Source organism: Colossoma macropomum, unplaced genomic scaffold (assembly GCF_904425465.1).
Source record: "Colossoma macropomum unplaced genomic scaffold, Colossoma_macropomum, whole genome shotgun sequence".
Taxonomy (NCBI): Eukaryota; Metazoa; Chordata; class Actinopteri; order Characiformes; family Serrasalmidae; genus Colossoma; species Colossoma macropomum.
Window position 1 is genome coordinate 104,813 of NW_023495723.1, and position 18,882 is coordinate 123,694.

The following is an 18,882-nucleotide window of genomic DNA, read 5'->3' on the forward strand; positions in this document are numbered from 1 at the left end:
CATATTTTATATGATTACAGAACTTAAAATATCTTTTATTTTTAATTGGGTCGATTTCTATTCTGGCAGTAGAAAGGCTACTAGGGCTTGTATTTGGGGCATTGGCCCTCCACACTTTCATAGTGAAGTATATCTGTCAAACTTTGATGTGTATCACTCATATTGATAATTGGATATTCGTCTTACAGCAATTTAAGCCAAACTATATATCCAAGATGAAGCAGTCATTACTAATGAAAAGCCAGCGTATATCTAGTGTGTCAGAGCCTAATGACAGAAAGCTGTTCCACTTTTTATACTTCATTTTTGGAACGTTTAGCAGGCCAAAACTTGATGACCTATAAATACTGCTGGAACGCGTTCTGTCAGGTATTCTGAGATGTATGTTGGTGCTAATCAATCAAGAGCTTTAAAATCCAACAAAAGGATCTGAAAATGAGTTCTAGAAGAAACAGGCAGCCAGTGCAGTGAAGCTAAACGGTGTAGTATGTTCTGTCCTTCTAGTACGTGTTGTTACTGTAGCTGCAACATCCTGAACGAGCTGCAGTTGGTCTACTGTGGTTTCTGGTAAACCACTAAAGACTAAGGCGTGTGTGAGCATGTGTCAGGTTCTCAGTATCATGCAGCGCGAGGAAAGGCCTGACTATGTTTCTTAAATGAAAAAGACTGTTTTTGTAATTTGCTCAGGATGTGATTGAAATGATAATGTTCAATCAAATTTTAAGTAAGTAAGTAAGTAAGTAAAGTAGTAGTAAGTTACTTACTTACAATTAAATATTACTCTCAAACTTTATCTTTTGTTGATTTCCCGGGCTATTGATCCTCTATTCATTTCCAATAATGAGGATTTCTGATTATTTTTATTTAGTTAAACAAATCCATGTAATAATACTTGACAGACAGGCTGCCTGTTTATTCAGGGAACTAGTATAATTTGATTCTACAGATTAAAACAATTTTGTGTCATCTATATAACATATATGTGACATATGTAATAAAAATAAAATGGCTTAGTATGGAGCTCTGCAACGTAACAATCCATACCCACAGTAACAAAAAGCTGCATAAACAGTCTCACACAGTGTGCTGTCTCTGAACAGACAGTGTCTACAACAAGCATTCTGCAACAGGAACTTCAGCTGTGGTTTCATTTGTAGAGACAGTAGTGCAGATGGTCAGCTTTTAAACTGAACTCAAAGCAGCTGTAGTGTCCACAGGTGTGTGCTTTAACCCACATTCTGCAGGCCTGCACTCTCTGCACTGTGCACATCTGTGTCTGTGTTTCTTCAGCTCAATCTAAACTCACGTTATGAAAATCATGGTATACAGATTTGGATTAGTAACCTAAAACCATACTAAAGTAAAAGTGTTGTTACTTCCATAAGTGTCTACCAGAAGCCAACTCGAGGGAAACAGTGTGAAGTTGGGAAAAGTCCCTGTTCTCCTTTAGAACTGCAGTGGAACGTCTTAGTCCATTCATCATCAATCAGCCTAGGAAGTGAATCATGTTAGAATCTATTCTTCTCTGTTTAGATCCTTTCTTTAGATCCTTTTTTGTCTAAAATAAAAAGTGTGATCAACAGTAAAGCAGTACAGGAGCTGAACCAACACCACACAATGTAATTACTCCCAAAAAGAAAAAGAGAAATTAAAAATGTTAATGACTAAAACGGACCTGGGGAAAGTAGATTCCTTTCCTCACTAATATACTTTAGAAGAAGTAATAGGGTATATGGTCAAAGGTATTTGGACACCTCTCCTAATTACTGTATCTTCCCCACCCAGTGCTAACAGGTGTATAAAATCAAGCACATAGCCTTGCAGTCTCCATAGACAAACACTGGCAGTAGAATGGGTCGTACTGAAGAGCTCAGTGGTCCTCTCAGTTTGTGAAATATTCACTCTACTAGATCTAACCTGGTCAACTGTAAGAGCTATCATTGTGAAATGAAAGTGTCTCAGAGCAACAACAGCTCAGCCACAAAGCAGCAGACCATGCAAACTCACAGAGAGGGGCCACTGAGTGCTGAATCACCGTAGCTCTTAAAAACTGCCTCTGCTGTGTTGCATGATTCACTAAAGAGTTCCAAAATGCCTCGAAGCGACAACAGCACGAGAATTGTGCATTGGAAGCTTCATGAAATGGGTTTCCGTGGCTGGGCAGCTGCAAACAAGCCTAAGGTCAAAATGCACAATACCAAGCGTCAGCTGGAGCGGAGTAAGTCACGCCACCACTGGAGCTGTGGAAACATGTTCTTTGGAGAGATGAATCACACTTCACTATGTTGCAGTCTGATGGATGAATCTGGGTTTGGCGAATGCCAGAACAACGCTACCTACTGCAATGCACAGTGCCAACAGTAACGTTTGGTGGAGGAGGGATAATGAGCTGGGGCTGTTTTTCAGGGATTGGGCCTCTTAGTTCCAGTGAAGGGTGATGTAAATGCAAAATGTGTTTGACTGGTTGACTGACAACACTCTTGACTGAATGGGCACAAATTCCCACAGACACTCTCCAAAACTTTGTAGAAAGCTTTCCAGAAGAGTTGAAGCTGTTGTAGGGGCAAATGGGGACCAACTGCATATTAATGCCTATGGATTTGGAATGGAACATCCAGAAAGCTCATATAGGTGTGATGGTCAGGTGTCCACATACTTTTGGCCATATAGTGTATTCGGGGCATTGGCCCTCCACACTTTCATACTGAAGTATATCTGTCAAACTTTGATGTGTATCACTCATATTAATAATTGGATATTCGTCTTACAGCAATTTAAACCAAACTATATATCTGAGATTAAGCAGTCATTACTAATGAAAAGCCAGCGTATATCTAGTGTGTCAGAGCCTAATGACAGAAAGCTGTTCCACTTTTTCTACTTCATTTTTGGAACGTTTAGCAGGCCAAAACTTGATGACCTATAAATACTGCTGGAACGTGTTCTGTCAGGTATTCTGAGATGTATGTTGGTGCTAATCAATCAAGAGCTTTAAAATCCAACAAAAGGATCTGAAAATGAGTTCTAGAAGAAACAGGCAGCCAGTGCAGTGAAGCTAAACGGTGTAGTATGTTCTGTCCTTCTAGTACGTGTTGTTACTGTAGCTGCAGCATCCTGAACGAGTTGCAGTTGGTCTACTGTGGTTTCTGGTAAACCACTAAAGACTAAGGCGTGTGTGAGCATGTGTCAGGTTCTCAGTATCATGCAGCGCGAGGAAAGGCCTGACTATGTTTCTTAAATGAAAAAGACTGTTTTTGTAATTTGCTCAGTTTCAATTCAGTACATTGTCTGGGAGGGCACAAACAATTGTGGCACACAGATTTAGAAAAATATGTATATTTCTAGATGTGTTTTTCTTTCAATCATTTTATCTTTAATAAACGCTAGATTTTTGCTAATATTCTGAATGAAATATGAAAAGAATAAGTAATTAAGAATATTTGTTACGGTTTGTGCTCATGAACTACTAACAGCTACTTACATCAGAACTGCAAGCACATTTTTTGTGCACTGAAAGGCTGAGAAACAGTCAGCATTTCCTCCACTGCTTTTTCTATAAAGCTCCTAGCTGCTACCATTTCACAATAATAGCACTTACAGCTGACAGGGGCAGATCTAGCAGGACAGAAATGTCACAGACTGACTTGTGGCAGAGGTGGCATCCTATGTCCACTGACCTCATCAGTACGACCCTCTACTGTCAGTGTTTGTCTATCGAGCCATGTGCTTAATTTTATGCACCTGTTAGCAATGAGTGTGGCTGAAACACCTGAACTCAACAGGAGGAGTGTCCACATACTTTTGACCATATAGTGTATGTTAGATCTAAACTCTCCAGGGTGGCAGGTCTCCAGGATCAGAACTGCTCACCCCTGTGACAGATCCAAGTGTAGATATTTTTTTTGTGGTAAATTTAATTCTTTTCTAGTTTCTTTTACTGCTGTTCATTGGGGCTGAGGTACAGAGTTGGGATGAAAACCTTTCCACACGGCATAAAAAACAAACCTGTTTGCTGCTCTGACTCTTAGTCAAAGCACAGACTGGTTAGTTTGAACATTTCATTTGTGTTCTTCTGCATTGTGCAGTAGAGTTTAGAACTGAAATCAGAGAGATCATCATTACAGCCTTCGGTCTTTTCTGTGTTACAGAGTCAACAACCAAAGGAACTACACCAACATCTACATCTACCCAAAAACCGAGTAAGACTTCACTTTTCCACTAGAGTGAATGTACTGAATGAGCTACAGCTTACCCAGAAACCTCTGAAACATTCTCAGAAATGTCTAAAATATATGGTGCAGTCCAATCAGGAGGCAGCTGTCTAAGTAGGAACCATTTTAGGGCAGCATTTGCGCTCCCAAGATGAAGTCTGTCCCATTCGGTAGGCAACATAAGTCAGCTGTCCGCTAAGGTGCCTTATTTTGACCAAACCAACTCTGAAGGCAGTGTTGCATGTATTGAAAATGAGTGTGAGTACCTGTGTGGAAACAAAAAAAAAGTCTAGGCCATGTGTAGACGTGTTTATGTTGACGTCAGTCTGACTGGAATACGACATGATAAACCCCTTCATGAGAAGTTCATACAGGAATGAGTTTCCCGCCTTTTTAAATGCACACTGCCCAACTTTCTGAAGATAACAAGATGCTACTGTACTCTTTAGCTTCAATCATAATGCAATTATTGCCAAACGCTGTGTGGTACTGCAGAGAGTGCTGTAAAATATATATCTCAAACAGTCCAGCCAGTATCAGCCTGGGCCTTGTTTCAATCAAGTCGTAAGGTCTTAGCTAGATCAGTAGTCATAGCTACACTAAAGGCTAGTGTCATGCAGTATCCAAAATACAGAAATCATTGTTTTCAATGAAGGCACACACACTGGCACCGACCCAGAGCCACTCAGCTCCTGTCATTACCACATTCAATTAAAGCCATTTCAAGACCACAGAAAGCCACAGTAAACCACAGGCTGCTTGAAATTCACACAGAGAAGGACAGTCTGTCTTTAGATAAACTTTTTTTTTCTACACACAGAAAGTGTTACCTATTGTTTTTATCCTATTTCATGATTCTTCTGCCTGTAATTTGTTTACCTCAAATTATGTTCAGCCTGCCATCATCAAATTCTGACAAGCTCCTCCCTGAAGACTTATCATACCCTGGATGAAATTGTGATGCTCTGGAAAATCAAATCTTCCCTAAAAATTATGTTTTATTGGTAACACTTTCTATGAATGTCACATCTGTAAGCATCTATAAACAGATTTATAACATATTATAATGCATTCATAAGGTGTTATAAACATGGTTATAAATATTTATAATAAGGAATTACCCTGAATTACACTTTATAGCCACATTTATTATACATTATGAATTGTTAATATAATGCATTATAAGTAGTGTTAATAACTTACAGTTATACTGTCAGTGCCAAAGAAGTCAGTCCCAGCTTGGAGACAGTAAAGACAGATACAGAGTTTATTTACACCCTGAGATTTCCAGTATGTTATTTCTCAGTGCTGGTGCTGTTAGAGCTGCATCTTCTGGGCTTCAGTCCTGAATATTCAGATGCTCCAAACAGGCCGTCCAGCCTAGAATTACAGCTACAATGTGCTTTTCTTACCCAGAGCTCTCACTTTAAACACTACATTACATCACAGCAAATCGAGTACCCATCAGCCTCTCCCCTGAACCCCCTCTGACATCACACTGAGTGTGAAGTCACTGTGGACTGAAGGCCTGGAGAGAGAGAGGCGAGATAGTAGGGACCTGTCATTGTAATTTGTTCCCTTACTGGTTCTAACGTCAAACACTAGAACCCTTCACTCTGTAACATCCCTACACTACAATACAGTAATGCTAATTTCTGCTAGCATTCTATTGGATATGCAGTGTTAAGTGAGTGCCAAGCTAACGGTGGTGCACAATAACAGTGGTGTACATTGACTTTCCCAACAATTTATGAGCTCTTATTATCTGTTATCTGTTAATCTGTGTATGTATATTATGTATGCAGGTATGATGTAGTCATATTGTCTTGGAATTGGTTGCACAATTGTATTATCTGTTCTGTGAAGCTTTGACAAAAAAAAAGCCCCTCACTGCGCTACAGTTCATCCACTATACAATCACATATAACTAAATGGACCAGCTAAGCTGTATTTTTTTTTTACTTTATTTTATTTTCATGAGCAAATATGTACTTGCAGTCACCGCAGCAGTGCTTTATACTGTGCTGTGAGCTGTGGGCAGCTGCAGCAAACATAACCTTAAAACAGACTGTATATGAGTGAATGCAGGAACAATAAACACACAGGCAGAGAGGAAAGCCATTGAGACGGCCATTTTCTGTGTGCCCATCCTTTTAATGCGAGCTCTATCACCTACCGTTGTGTATATATATGTATTTATGTATATGCTGATGGTGTAGATGACTAACACAGACTGTTTTATATAAGTTATAGACTTGTCTAATAAGTTCCTGCTTCTATGACGTTGTGTGATGATCATATTGTAATTCTGCTCATGTTTGTTTTGACAGTAATATTCAGTCAGAGTGGAACAGAGGGGAGAGACATCAGCCTGTCCTGTGTAAATGAGGGTAAAGTGATCTGGAGTAAAGGCACTGATAGAAGAAGATCAGATATCCTCAGTGCTGAAGATGGAGAAATCACCCAGAAACACAGACCTGATCCAGAAAACAGATACAGTGTATTAAACAGTGATTTATCACTGGTGATAAAGAGCGTCGCTCTCTCTGACTCTGGGATTTACTACTGTAACGCTACTCCTGTAGTGAATCTGACTGTGAATCCTGCACCACCAGCAGGTGAGTCACATTTATAACTGTGTTATAAACAACTCACACTGACAGACCTTTAATCAGCCCTCAGTTCCACTTTATACCTACAAAGAGCTGCTTCACTTCATTCAGTACATTCTTTTCTTTTTTATTTTTACACGTTCTTTCTTTAAAGCAGGAGCGTCAAACTCAAACACTAAAGGGGCCGTATTAAAAAATCTCATCGCATCTGTGGGTCAGAGAACATCTGTTTTATTTCATTCTTAATTTTGTACTATAACCCCAACTGGCCATTGTTTTCAACATACACTAAAACTGCAGCAGTAAATTCTAGGCATGTATAATAGACCTTAAAATATTACATGGACACTTGAAACATTCTAAGTGTAAACGTCTCCAGGAGCTCAGTCTTCTAAACCTACCTATCTGATTGAAGTGGACTCCTGATTCTTTCTTTGCTGCAGGTTCATTAAGACTTGGGCTCAGTTTCTGAGCTGCTGAGCTGTTCAGTGTTTGTGTTGGTTGAACTGCAGCTGAAATGCAGTTGGTGTGTTTGCTGATACGACTGGTGTGAAACTGTGTAGAACTGAGGTGTAACTGCTGTCCCATACACTGTTGTTGGGGTAGGAGAGTTGGAGTGCACATTACATTGCAGTGCATGCTGGGAACTGTAGTGCGGTGCATTGTGAGATGAGCTAATATTAATAGAAAATTAAAACACGTTTGTGGGCTGGACAGGATAATCACAGGCCTGATGAGGCCTCCTGTTTGACACATGGGCTTTAAAGTGACCTTGGGGGCCCCACAGTGTTCCCACACAGGTTTGATTCAGATCTGTGGGAAACCATGCATTGTTATTATTATTATTATTATTATTATTATTATTACTACTACTACTACAGTTTTTTCCATTCATAGACTTTACCTGGGTGCCCACCCCAACTGTTTCAAAGGACACTAAAGTATATGTTATCTTGTTTTAACAATATCCAAGTCCATTTTGTTCCATTTCAACAAATACCACTCAGAAGTATTATAGACTGTTATGAATATTGTCGTGAATAAATGAGGGCACATTAATGAGAATAAATGAGAGTCATTAATGCAAAACATCACTTTTTTCCCCTGTGGTCATTTCCAACATAAACCTAAAACAAATGCTATGATGATTTTTAAACATCCACATATTTAATTATTATTATTATTATTATTATTATTATTATTATTATGATCAGCTAAAGTGGATTTGTTTAAATCTAATATATCTAATGCTAAGGAAGCGAGGAACGATTCACATTTGTATTTCTCTCATAGCTTTTGCTGAATAATAGGTATTATATTTAGGGCATGCTGAGGTTAAACACCAGCAATTAAGTATTTTAAGAGTTTTATAATGATTGATTAATTTACATATAAAATATTGTCAAGAAGCATTAAAGGTATTTTACTCTTGAGGTGAATCACTACGAGGCTTTACATAAAGAATCTCACTGAGAAATATTTACATACAGACTGACACACAATACATAGAACAGTAATCATGAGGAAAGAAGATGTTAGAGTTCATTTTATAGCCTAAAATATGTGAAAAGGTCCTTCAGAACATTATGAGCTGAGCATTATGTGTTGGGGGCAGTTCATGAATGTACATTTGTTCTGACCACTAAGTGGAAAAATGAAAACAGACTCAGAGCAGTTTAACCACCAAATAACCACAACTGGCGTTTCCTTCTGCTGCTCTCAGACATCAACATGTTTCTCTTCATAGAGCTGAATACAGACTGACTGATTTAACAGACAGTCTATGATAACAGACAGTTCAGTTCAGAACAATCACTAAAGAAATGAAGCTGTTCACATATTTAACCTGTCAAAATGTTACATTCTTTATACTATTAAAATAAAGGTTACTAAATGGTTCTTGGTTTGGTTTTGGTTCTATGGAAACACATTAATTGTTATTGTTAAGACCTAGCACTGCTCTGAAGAACCCTTTTAAGATCTTTACGGTAACACTTTCTATGAATGTCATGTTTGTAAGCATCTATAAACACATTTATAACATGTTATAATGCATCCATAAGGCATTATAAACATGGTTATCAATATTTATAAAAATGATTTACACTGAATTACACTTTATAACCATGTTTATTATAAATTATGAATTGTTAATATAGTGTATTATAAGTGGTGTTAAGAAGTCAGTCCCAGCTTGGAGAGCGTAAAGTAAAGACAGATACAGAGTTTATTTACACCCTGAGATTTCCAGTATTTTATTTCTCAGTGCTGGTGCTGTTAGAGCTGCATCTTCAGGGCTTCAGTCCTGAATATTCAGATGTTCCAAACAGGCCATCCAGCCTAGAGTTATTGGTACAGTGTACTTTTCTTACCCAGAGCTCTCACTTTAAACACTACATTACATCACAGCAAATCGAGTACCCATCAGCCCCTCCCCTGAACCCCCCCTGACATCACACTGAGCGTGAAGTCACTGTGGAGTGAAGGCCTGGAGAGGGAGAGGTGAGATAGTAGAGACCTGTCATTGTAATTTGTTCCCTCACTGGTTCTAATGTCAAACACTAGAACCCTTCACTCTGTAACATCCCTACACTACAGTACAGTAATGCTAATTTCTGCTAGCATTCTATTGGATATGCAGTGTTAAGTGAGTGCCAAGCTAACGCTGGTGTACATTAACTTTTCCACACTGGGTAAAACACTGATGGCAGCTCTAGTTTAAACTCTGACATTTGAAGCCTGTAATGTGCTTTACTGTGAATGTTTTAGTGTTTCAGTAAATCCTTCAGTAAATACTTCAACTTGAAGCCTCACTCTGAACACTGGAGGAGGCTTTAGTACAGTACGCTTCACTTTACTTAGAGCAGACAAATACGACTTATGAGCTCTTATAATTTGTAATGAACAGTACTTATAATGTATTATGTTAATAGTTCATAATGCATGATAAGCATGGCTATAACATGTAACGCATTTTTATAAATATTTATAGCCATGTTTATAATGCCTTATGAATGCATTATAACATGTTATGAATGTGTTATAGATGCTTACAAAAGTGACATTCATAGAAAGTGTTACCATCTTTATTTATGCTTTGTGCTCACTTGTTACCATTCGTCAAACATTTATTTATTCATCTGTTTATTTGTTCAGCAGATCAGACACCTCCCACTGCTTCTCCTGATGTGACCTGCTGTTCTTCAGTGAGCTCCAGTCAAACTGACAGAGCAAAAGCAGACAGAGTGGATGAAGCCCAAACAACCAGTGAGTCTTAGTGTCCTACTTGAAATGAAAGGAAGTGATAAGTGTCTCGCATGAAGTGCTGCCTGGGGTTAACAGTGTCTAAAACAAGCATTCTTAAAGGGTCTGTATCACAGACAAGCAAATCTTCCTTGTTTTTTATTATTTTAATTAAGAGTTTGATGTAGTATGTAAACAATATTAACAGAGGAACAATAAACACACAGGCAGAAAGGGAAGCTCTCTGGTATCACCTCCCATCACATAACCTAAACCTATACTAAAGCGAACACAGCCCTGCTGATACTTTTGAAATAACACCTTAAATATGTGAGACTGCCATTAAACGTGAATGGCAGAATTTAAGCATGAACGGAGAACTTAAGTAAATAAAAATGAGTGAGTCATTTAGTTAGAACACTTGTTTTGTGTCAGTTAACGCACACTGTGCATTTTCCTTTTTCTTGCTGGAGTGAGGGATAACGATTTTCAAATAAGATACATTCCTGAACAAACATTCCTTTGTTTTTCCTAGAATAACTGTGGCATCTACCACTTCTACTACTTTTATTTCTACTCAAGTATATTAGTAAGTTACTTATTTTTTTCCTCAGTTGCCTTTTAGTCATTAACGTTTAATTCCTAACTGATTTGATTCTGCTGTGTTGATTCAGCTCCTGAACTGCTTTATTGTTGATCACTAATTTTGGAGCTTTAGGATTTCAGATAGAGAAGAACAGAGTCTAACAGACTTCATTCTATGTGCTCAAACTCAGGCAGTGTTTAGATCTGATATCTTTATACTCAGTGTTAGTCTTTGCTGGACTACTGTCAGTGTGAGCGCAGGTTACTCTACACACCTCATATCAAGTCTTCATGAGGTGAGTGTGGTTTGTTAGAGATCGAGCTGTAATAGAACAGATGTTTTTCCAGAGTCTGTATTTAAGCGAATGTCATGAATAACTTTAATTAGAGCCGTTTCAGTACTATGATTAGACCGAAAACCTGATTGACATTTGTCTAGACAGCTATTTAAGGACAGAAAGCCAGTAAATGGCTTGAAGACAATTTTCCCAATATTTTTCCAAAGAAAGGTAGATTTGACATTGGTCAGTAATTACTCGATAAAGCTGCTTATTTTTTTGTTTTTTTAAAGAGAGGCTTTACAATTGCAGTTTTTAATTTGCCCAACATAAGTGAGGTGTTGTGTTATTTGAAGTATGTCAGCTGCTATCGAGTGAAACACATTCTCTAAAAAGTTGGTTGGTAACATGTAAAAACTACAAGTGGAGGATTTAAGATGACTAAACTAAACTGGGACATTTAAACCTAAACATCTTTACGTGGTGGTGGAGAGGACATGGACTCTGGATATAGATGTATGAATAGCTAGGCTGATGCTCTGCATTTCAGTGTTAAAGGTAGCATTGGATCATTGGATTTCTCAGGTGATACTAATTCTGGGTCCATAGGTGACTTAGTTAGTTTGTCAACCATGGTCAAAGGTGTTGTGCTGTTGTTAATATTATTGTTGATAAGGCTGGAGGAAAATGATTGTCTAGGTTTGCACATTATTGTGTTGTAATCACGCAGCCTATCTTTGAAGATTTCTATGTGGATCTGAAGCTTCGTTTTACACCATCTGCATTCAGCCTTCCTTGGAGTTGAATTGCAGTAGCATTCCTCCATTGTGCTTTCTGTTGGCATGGCATGGTTTCAGCTTTAACTGATATGTTGAGACCCTTTGAGAGAACCACATCCAGAGCGTGACCATGACAGTGTGTGCTCCCGGTCCCAATTTGAAACTGTCCTTCAGGGGTCTGTAGACAATTACTAGTGATATTTTTGTGCCCTTTTCAGAACCACACAAAAGATACTCAAAGGATGTGAAATCACGCAATGATAATTACTTGCTTTGGAAAGATTCTTCAAAAAGAGCAGTTACACCTCCACCTTTACTGACAGCATGAAAGACATTTATAAAACTAAAGTTTGGTGGAGCCGACTTGACTAATATGGTTTCAGCACTACATTCAGGGAACCATGTTTCTGTTAAAAGCATAAGATCAAGCCCATGGGCTGTATTAAAATGTGCAAGATTTTATAACAATGAAAGCTTTTCCATAGAACCAAAACCAAAACAAGAACCATTTAAGGACCTTTAAAAAAGCACAGAAGAGACTTTTACTGATGCAGTAGAATCTCTATGAAGGTTTATATAAAGGATCTCAATAAGAAATATTTACATATAGAGTGATATAAAACACACAGAGCAGTAATAATGAAGAAGGCAGATGTAAAACTGAGTGGAAACAGATGTGGGTGTGTGTAGCATATAATACAAAAACTTTATTAGAATTATATTTATGAGCTGGAGGTGTTGGGGGCAGTTCATGGTTTTGTGTTTGTTCTGACCACTAACTGGAACAATTAAAATAGACCCAGAGCAGTTTAACCCACCAAATAACCACAACTGGCGTTTCCTTCCTCTGCTCTCAGTCATCAACATGTTTCTCTTCATAGAGCTGAATAAAGACTGACTGATAGACATTCTGTGATAGCAAACAGTTTAGTTCAGTTTCTGATCTAAATCACTGAAGAAATGAAGCAGTTCAGATATTTAACCTGAGAAAATGTAACTTTCATTTCACTCTTTAAATATAAGGCTTCTAAATTTGTCCTGGTTTGTAAGTACGAGTCCTCGTTAAAGCTTTAGTTGTTGTAAAACATTTAGATTATGTAGAAGATCTTTTAAACTTTAAAAGTTCTTTAGGGAACCCAACATGGCTCTTCTTTTTGAGATCTTTACTTATGTAGCTGTGTGAATGTTTTAACGTTTGTTTGTTATCTGTTTATTAAATCAGAACCAGGAAATGCTGAAGGAAATGACACAAAAGAGTGGCTAACTGCTAACAGGCTAATATCTAAACACCCAAACACAATCCATTCCGCCCGTCACTCCAGCACCAGTCTCTCAGCGTGCTCTCAGATTCTTCATCCTCTAATCAGGAGTTATTTGAGCATCACTTGTTAAAACTGAGCCTATATTGTGGAGGGTTGAACTTGTAGCCACCTAACTACATTAGCATTAGCATAGCCCAGCAGGGTGCAGCTCAAAGAGCCACAAACCAGTATCATTTTTCATCTTTGTCACTTAAATACCAGACATTTGAATGTGCGCTCTCAGATTTGAGTCTTTATATCCTAGGAGCCAGCTAGGATTAGCTTAGCTAGTTCCAAACACAACAGAACAGGTTTAATTTTGGCTTTCTGTCCCTCTAACATATGCTGCTCGACATAGCTTTGTCGGATTTGAAAGTTTTTGTTATTCAGAATCTAAACTGTTTCAATGTTTATTGAATGGTGAATTTAAAATTGTGCATTGCTTTCATTTATTTGATGTCAGTGTGAGGAAACTAACCTTATTTATTTGTTTTCAGGTTTGAAAATAACGCAGCGGGATGCTGTGGCACATAGAACCAATCAGCAAACAGATACTTTGTTACGTCATCCCACTAAACGCACATTCCTCTGAACATACCACCCTGACAAAACCGCTGCTAAAACGTTCCAGATCCAGATGTGCTTTGATGTGACATGGCATTTTCACTGTCACAAAAGACAAAAATGACTATAGTTAATATAAACATCCTTAAAAATGCAGTAAGGGGTTAATAATGTCTTTGTTTTACATGGACCTGTTGTCAAAACTCCTTTGTTATTAGGTTTTTGAACATTTTGAGCCAAATCTAAAAACTATGGTGTGACTGACTGTTAACATCTCACTCTCAACACATGCTCATATCATTCCTGCAGCACCAGCCGCTGCTAATAATAGAGCAATAAAACGATAGCAATGAAAAGACGAGGTTCTATATAGAACCATATTCAAAACATTCTCAATCAATCCTGAATCATTTCACCATGCCAAGAACCATTTAAATATGGAATGGTACTATATAGAACTCATGGTTCTAACTAGAACCATTCCCTCTGCTGAAGAAATATATGTAAACGCCCAACATGCCACTTCATTCATAATTTGATAAATTGAATTAAAAACAAAAAAATAAACAAAATTGTTGTTATTTACTAAAACACGTGGTAGATTTTAGACTATCAAAGAACATTTTAGAAGATTAGACTTTGTCTACATAATGATCTGACAGTTTTCTTTTCCAAGTGATTGTTAAAAGCACATATTGAATCTCTTAGGCTCTGCAATCTCTGCTATTCATTCAGTTAAGTTACCCTTTATTAGTCCCACAATGGGGAAATTCACCTCTGCATTTAAACCATCTGTGCAGTGAAACACCACATACACACTAGTGAGCACACACACACTAGGGGGCAGTGAGCACACTTGCCCAGAGCGGTGGGCAGCCCTATCCACACCGCCCGGGGAGCAGTTGGGGGTTTGGTGTCTTGCTCAAGGGCACTTTAGTCACGTACTGTCGGCTCAGGGGATCAAAACGGCAGCCTGGTTCCCTAACCTCCAGCCCATGACTGCCCCCAAACCATGGATGTGTTTCATTGGAGATGCTGGGGATTGAACCCAGGACCTCATACATGCGAAGCATGCGCTCTACCACTGAGCTACATCCCCTTCCCACATTACTTCATTATTCCTGTATTGTGGTTTATATGTGCACTGAGCCAGAAATAATAATACATTGTTTTATATAAATAGTTCCTTCTCCAAAAGCTTAAAAGCACTTTACACACATCCATGAAATAAAAACAAATAAAACTAAGATATCATCACTATCCAAAAAGAAACACGCCTCTCTTAAATAGAGGTTTTGTTCCAACTGATTTTGGAGCATTTCTGTTTGTCCATTCATCTGAAATTTTCAGACAGTTTAAAGGACAGCTGTCACGTTCAAGCGATGGAGAAAAATAAAAACAACTGGACAATGTTGATATTTAAATTCTTAATAAACAAATAAAAATTAATAAAATAAGAAATAAAATTACAGACCCTGAAAGATCAACAACAATATGCATCTCTAAAAGTGCATGTATCTTAGAAGTTACACTCAAAATCATACAGCTCCCAAACACCAAGTACTTTCTGTGAAACTAAACAGAGATTTCACACTTTCCAGATATACTGTGCACAGAAGTCAGGTTCAGCTCACCACACTAGCTCAAGTTTCAAAACAGAGACGTGGATTTTCTTGTATATGATTAATAGCTATTTTTATGAGTGTCATTATTTGTTCATTTTAAGTCAAAGTCTTGAGAAAACAAGTCAATATTTCAACCTAATAAGTCACAGTTTAAACCTGAAACTGGCAAAAAAAAAAAAAAGTATCTCCTACCAGGCAGAAACAGCTTCAGTACAAAAGCATGTGAGACATGAAACATGGTTGTGCTGCGCTGGTCAGATGTTAGTGAAGAGGCTGGATGTTGAAAGATGATCTTCATTTGTATGAAGTTCTGAGTAGATAAGCTGCTAAACTGGCCCCACCAGCACAAAGTGACAGTAAATCTGCTCAAAAGTGTTTTACCAGTTAAGACTTGGTGTGTTTTCTTTTGCAGAACCTCCAAACGCTTCAAGAAAGAAAACAAAATCTACACAGACTGAACAAGAGTGGAACAAGAGCAGTGAGACACATTAAGATTACATTACATGTGAACATGTTGGGTAAACTTTAGTCACAGAAGAGCAGGAAAGACTAGTGTTTTCATTCTTTCATACAGCTGATTATGTTATGTACACACTATTCAGTTCACATGATAATCACATGCTACCTGTGTTTCTGACTGATCTTTATCAACAGGAAAGAGAGATACATATGAAGAGAACCACCCCGACAGGAAAGGTACGAGTAAATAAACATGAGGCCACAGTCTCTTCAGGAATGATGGACACACACAGAACAGTGTGCTTTACAAGACATTTACATTTGGCTAATTTAGCTGCTGATAAGATATTTGGTTTGAAGGCTTCACAGGGGCCTTATTACACATGCATAAGCACTGAATATCTTCATACTAGAGTAAATAATAATTAATTACTGGTTAGGCTCTGTAAACAAAGGCAATACTTCACGAAGGTCCTACGCTAAAGCCCAGGCTTATATACCAAACTAATAGGTCACATAAAACAAGGAACAGGTGAGGTCAATCAGTAGTCAGGTGAAGCAGAGCGGTGGAGAGTCATGTGAGGGATATCCAAGGTCATGATCCAGTGAGGTGTTCTGGGAGATGGAGTCCGGAGGCAGGGAGGTAGTGACAGCGGGATCAGAGAGAAGCATGACACTCTTAAAAAAATAGGGCAAAAATCACAGAGAAACACTGATAATAATTACATGACCCATCTTTATGACATTACCTGCATTTACATACATAGATGTGTAAATAAATGCAGGTAATGATGCCTTGATCTGCTGCAGGGTCAGTCTGGAATTGAATGAAGGAAGTTTGAATGGAGTTATTTGAGAGACCCAACTGATCCTCACTACCACCCGCATTTCTCAGCTGTATATTTGTTTACTGTCACTTCAAATTCCACCATGGCTCACGTTTTAAAAAATATATGCATATTGAGATTATTATAGTCGCATATTGAGATTATTGTAAAGTCTCATTAAAAAAATAATTTGCCATTTTTAATTGTGTTACACTCTCAGATGTTCATGTTTTATGTTTGCTGCTACTTGGAAATTACACAGTGTTATAGAAAATATAAAATGAACATTAAATGTGAAATGAGGTCCATCAAAACCTTCCACTGAACTAAAATGTCTTTTCCTGACCGACACTGAGAAGTCAATATTTACTGTTTCAGGGCTCTGGATATTACTTATAGTCATTGGAGGTGTGGTTCTGCTTCTAGCACTGGCTTCACTTTCCATAAAGAAGTACCGGTCAACGAGGAAAGGTGAGGATTTCCTGTGCTTCAGCTTCACATTACTGACAACCACTGCTCCCTGTATGAAGTGCTGTATTAACTCTGCTTCTTTCCATGTTTTAACAGAGCACTGTGAGATGCCGTATGATGACGTCTACACTACCATTGAATATGTGACCCTTAATGAAGAACATCGTGCCTGATAAACATTGGCGTGATTCAGTGCACAAGAGGTCGCTGACTGTTTTAACTTATTTTAGTTTTAGACTTATTTTAAACTTATTTTATGCATCATGCAGTCCCAGCTCTCGCACAAAAGAGTTATTTCGGTTGTTTAAATGTTTTCTTTTGACTATTTACAGGAACTATTTAAGAGCTTGACCATTTGTATGACATATTATGTTTTGTATAAGTGACATGAACCTCACTAGTGAAAAATTAACGCACGTAAAATGAGCTCACATATCCACCAATCTGGAATCAAACTCTGTAGATCAAAGTTAATATCAGACAGTTACAGACATCACTTAACACAGATCTTCACAATGTAGCACAAACCATAAACACGCTAATTACCACTCCACAGGCCCCGACTCACGTTTGAGCCACAACACCTGTTGTCTGAAAGCGGACCTGCTGGTTTGCTTATCCAGGCTCCCAGATTGGCTGAGGTCCACTAATAACCTTTGTTTGATTATATGCAGCAAACCCAGTTTGATTTTACACACTTTCCCAACTTCTTTGTATCCGTTAGAGTTGCAGGCTGTTTTTGTCACTGCACCTTTAAGAATAACATGTGTAAATGGCCTCAGTTCTGATTGGCTGCCCTTTATTGTGCCTCATATAAAAAGTCCAGGCTCAAACACTTCAGTGTGAATGATCAGAAAAACAGACAGGTCGCCAGTCCGTCACAGGGCAAACACACACATTCACACACACCGAGGGTAATTTAGTAGTACCAACTGGCCTCACATCATGTCTTTAGACTGTGGGAGGAAACTCACATAGACATGAGGAGAGGATACAAACTGCACACAGAAAGGACCCTCGTGAGGTGACAGCACTGCTGTTTTTCTGTGTATTTTCTGTAGTCCGGTGCTAAAACAGAATGAGAACCTAAACAGTGATTCAGTATTTAAATGGTACTTTGACGGTTAACCGAGTCCCCCAGTACCCATGCACGCCCCCAATTTAGGTCCAAAAAAGGGAATCAGGAACTATGTGTGAAGGACAAAGGGCACAATGGGGCAGTGGGGCAGTGCTGTCACCTAACGAGGGTCCTTTCTGTGTGCAGTTTGTATCCTCTCCTCATGTCTATGTGAGTTTCCTCCCACAGTCTAAAGACATGATGTGAGGCCAGTTGGTACTACTAAATGACCCTCGGTGTGTGTGAATGTGTGTGTTTGCCCTGTGACAGACTGGCGACCTGTCCAGGGTATATCCTGCCTTCCGCCCAATGAGCACTAGGATAGGCTCCAGCTCCCCCACCCCCCACCACACTCGTGACCCATGAGGATAAGGGGCTTAGATGCTGAATTAATGCATTATAGTTTGTGTAATTACTCTCTTAAAAATAATCCTGCGATCTCTGTGTAGGGCAATAACGCAGGGGTGCACAACTCCAGCCATGGAGGGCCGATGTTCAGCAGAGGTTGATAGGCTTCCTGCTCAAACGCACCCACTAAACCAGGCAGTTACCCCATGAGCTGAATCAGGTGTTTATGAGCAGGTAAATCACCAAACTGTGCTGAACTTTGCCCTCCAGGACCAGAGTTACGCACTCCTCACATAACCGAATGAAGGCAAACAATGAACTGTCTACAAAGTCCTTACGTTCCAGTTGGGAATTGCAGAAACATCATTTACTTAATAAATAAATATGTCTTCCATTGCCACAATCAGATTACCAACAGATAGTGTACGAGACCTTATAACCCCAGAGTAACACCCAACACTC

The 18,882-nt window shown here is 38.7% G+C and overlaps 1 non-coding gene across 1 annotated transcript; it reads right to left on the reverse strand.

Annotated features, from left to right (window-relative positions):
* Positions 1-14,600: 14,600 nt before the first annotated feature.
* trnaa-cgc lies at positions 14,601-14,672 on the reverse strand. Its single transcript has one exon. It is a non-coding gene; the product is annotated as a tRNA-Ala (tRNA).
* Between the last annotated feature and the right edge of the window lie 4,210 nt (positions 14,673-18,882).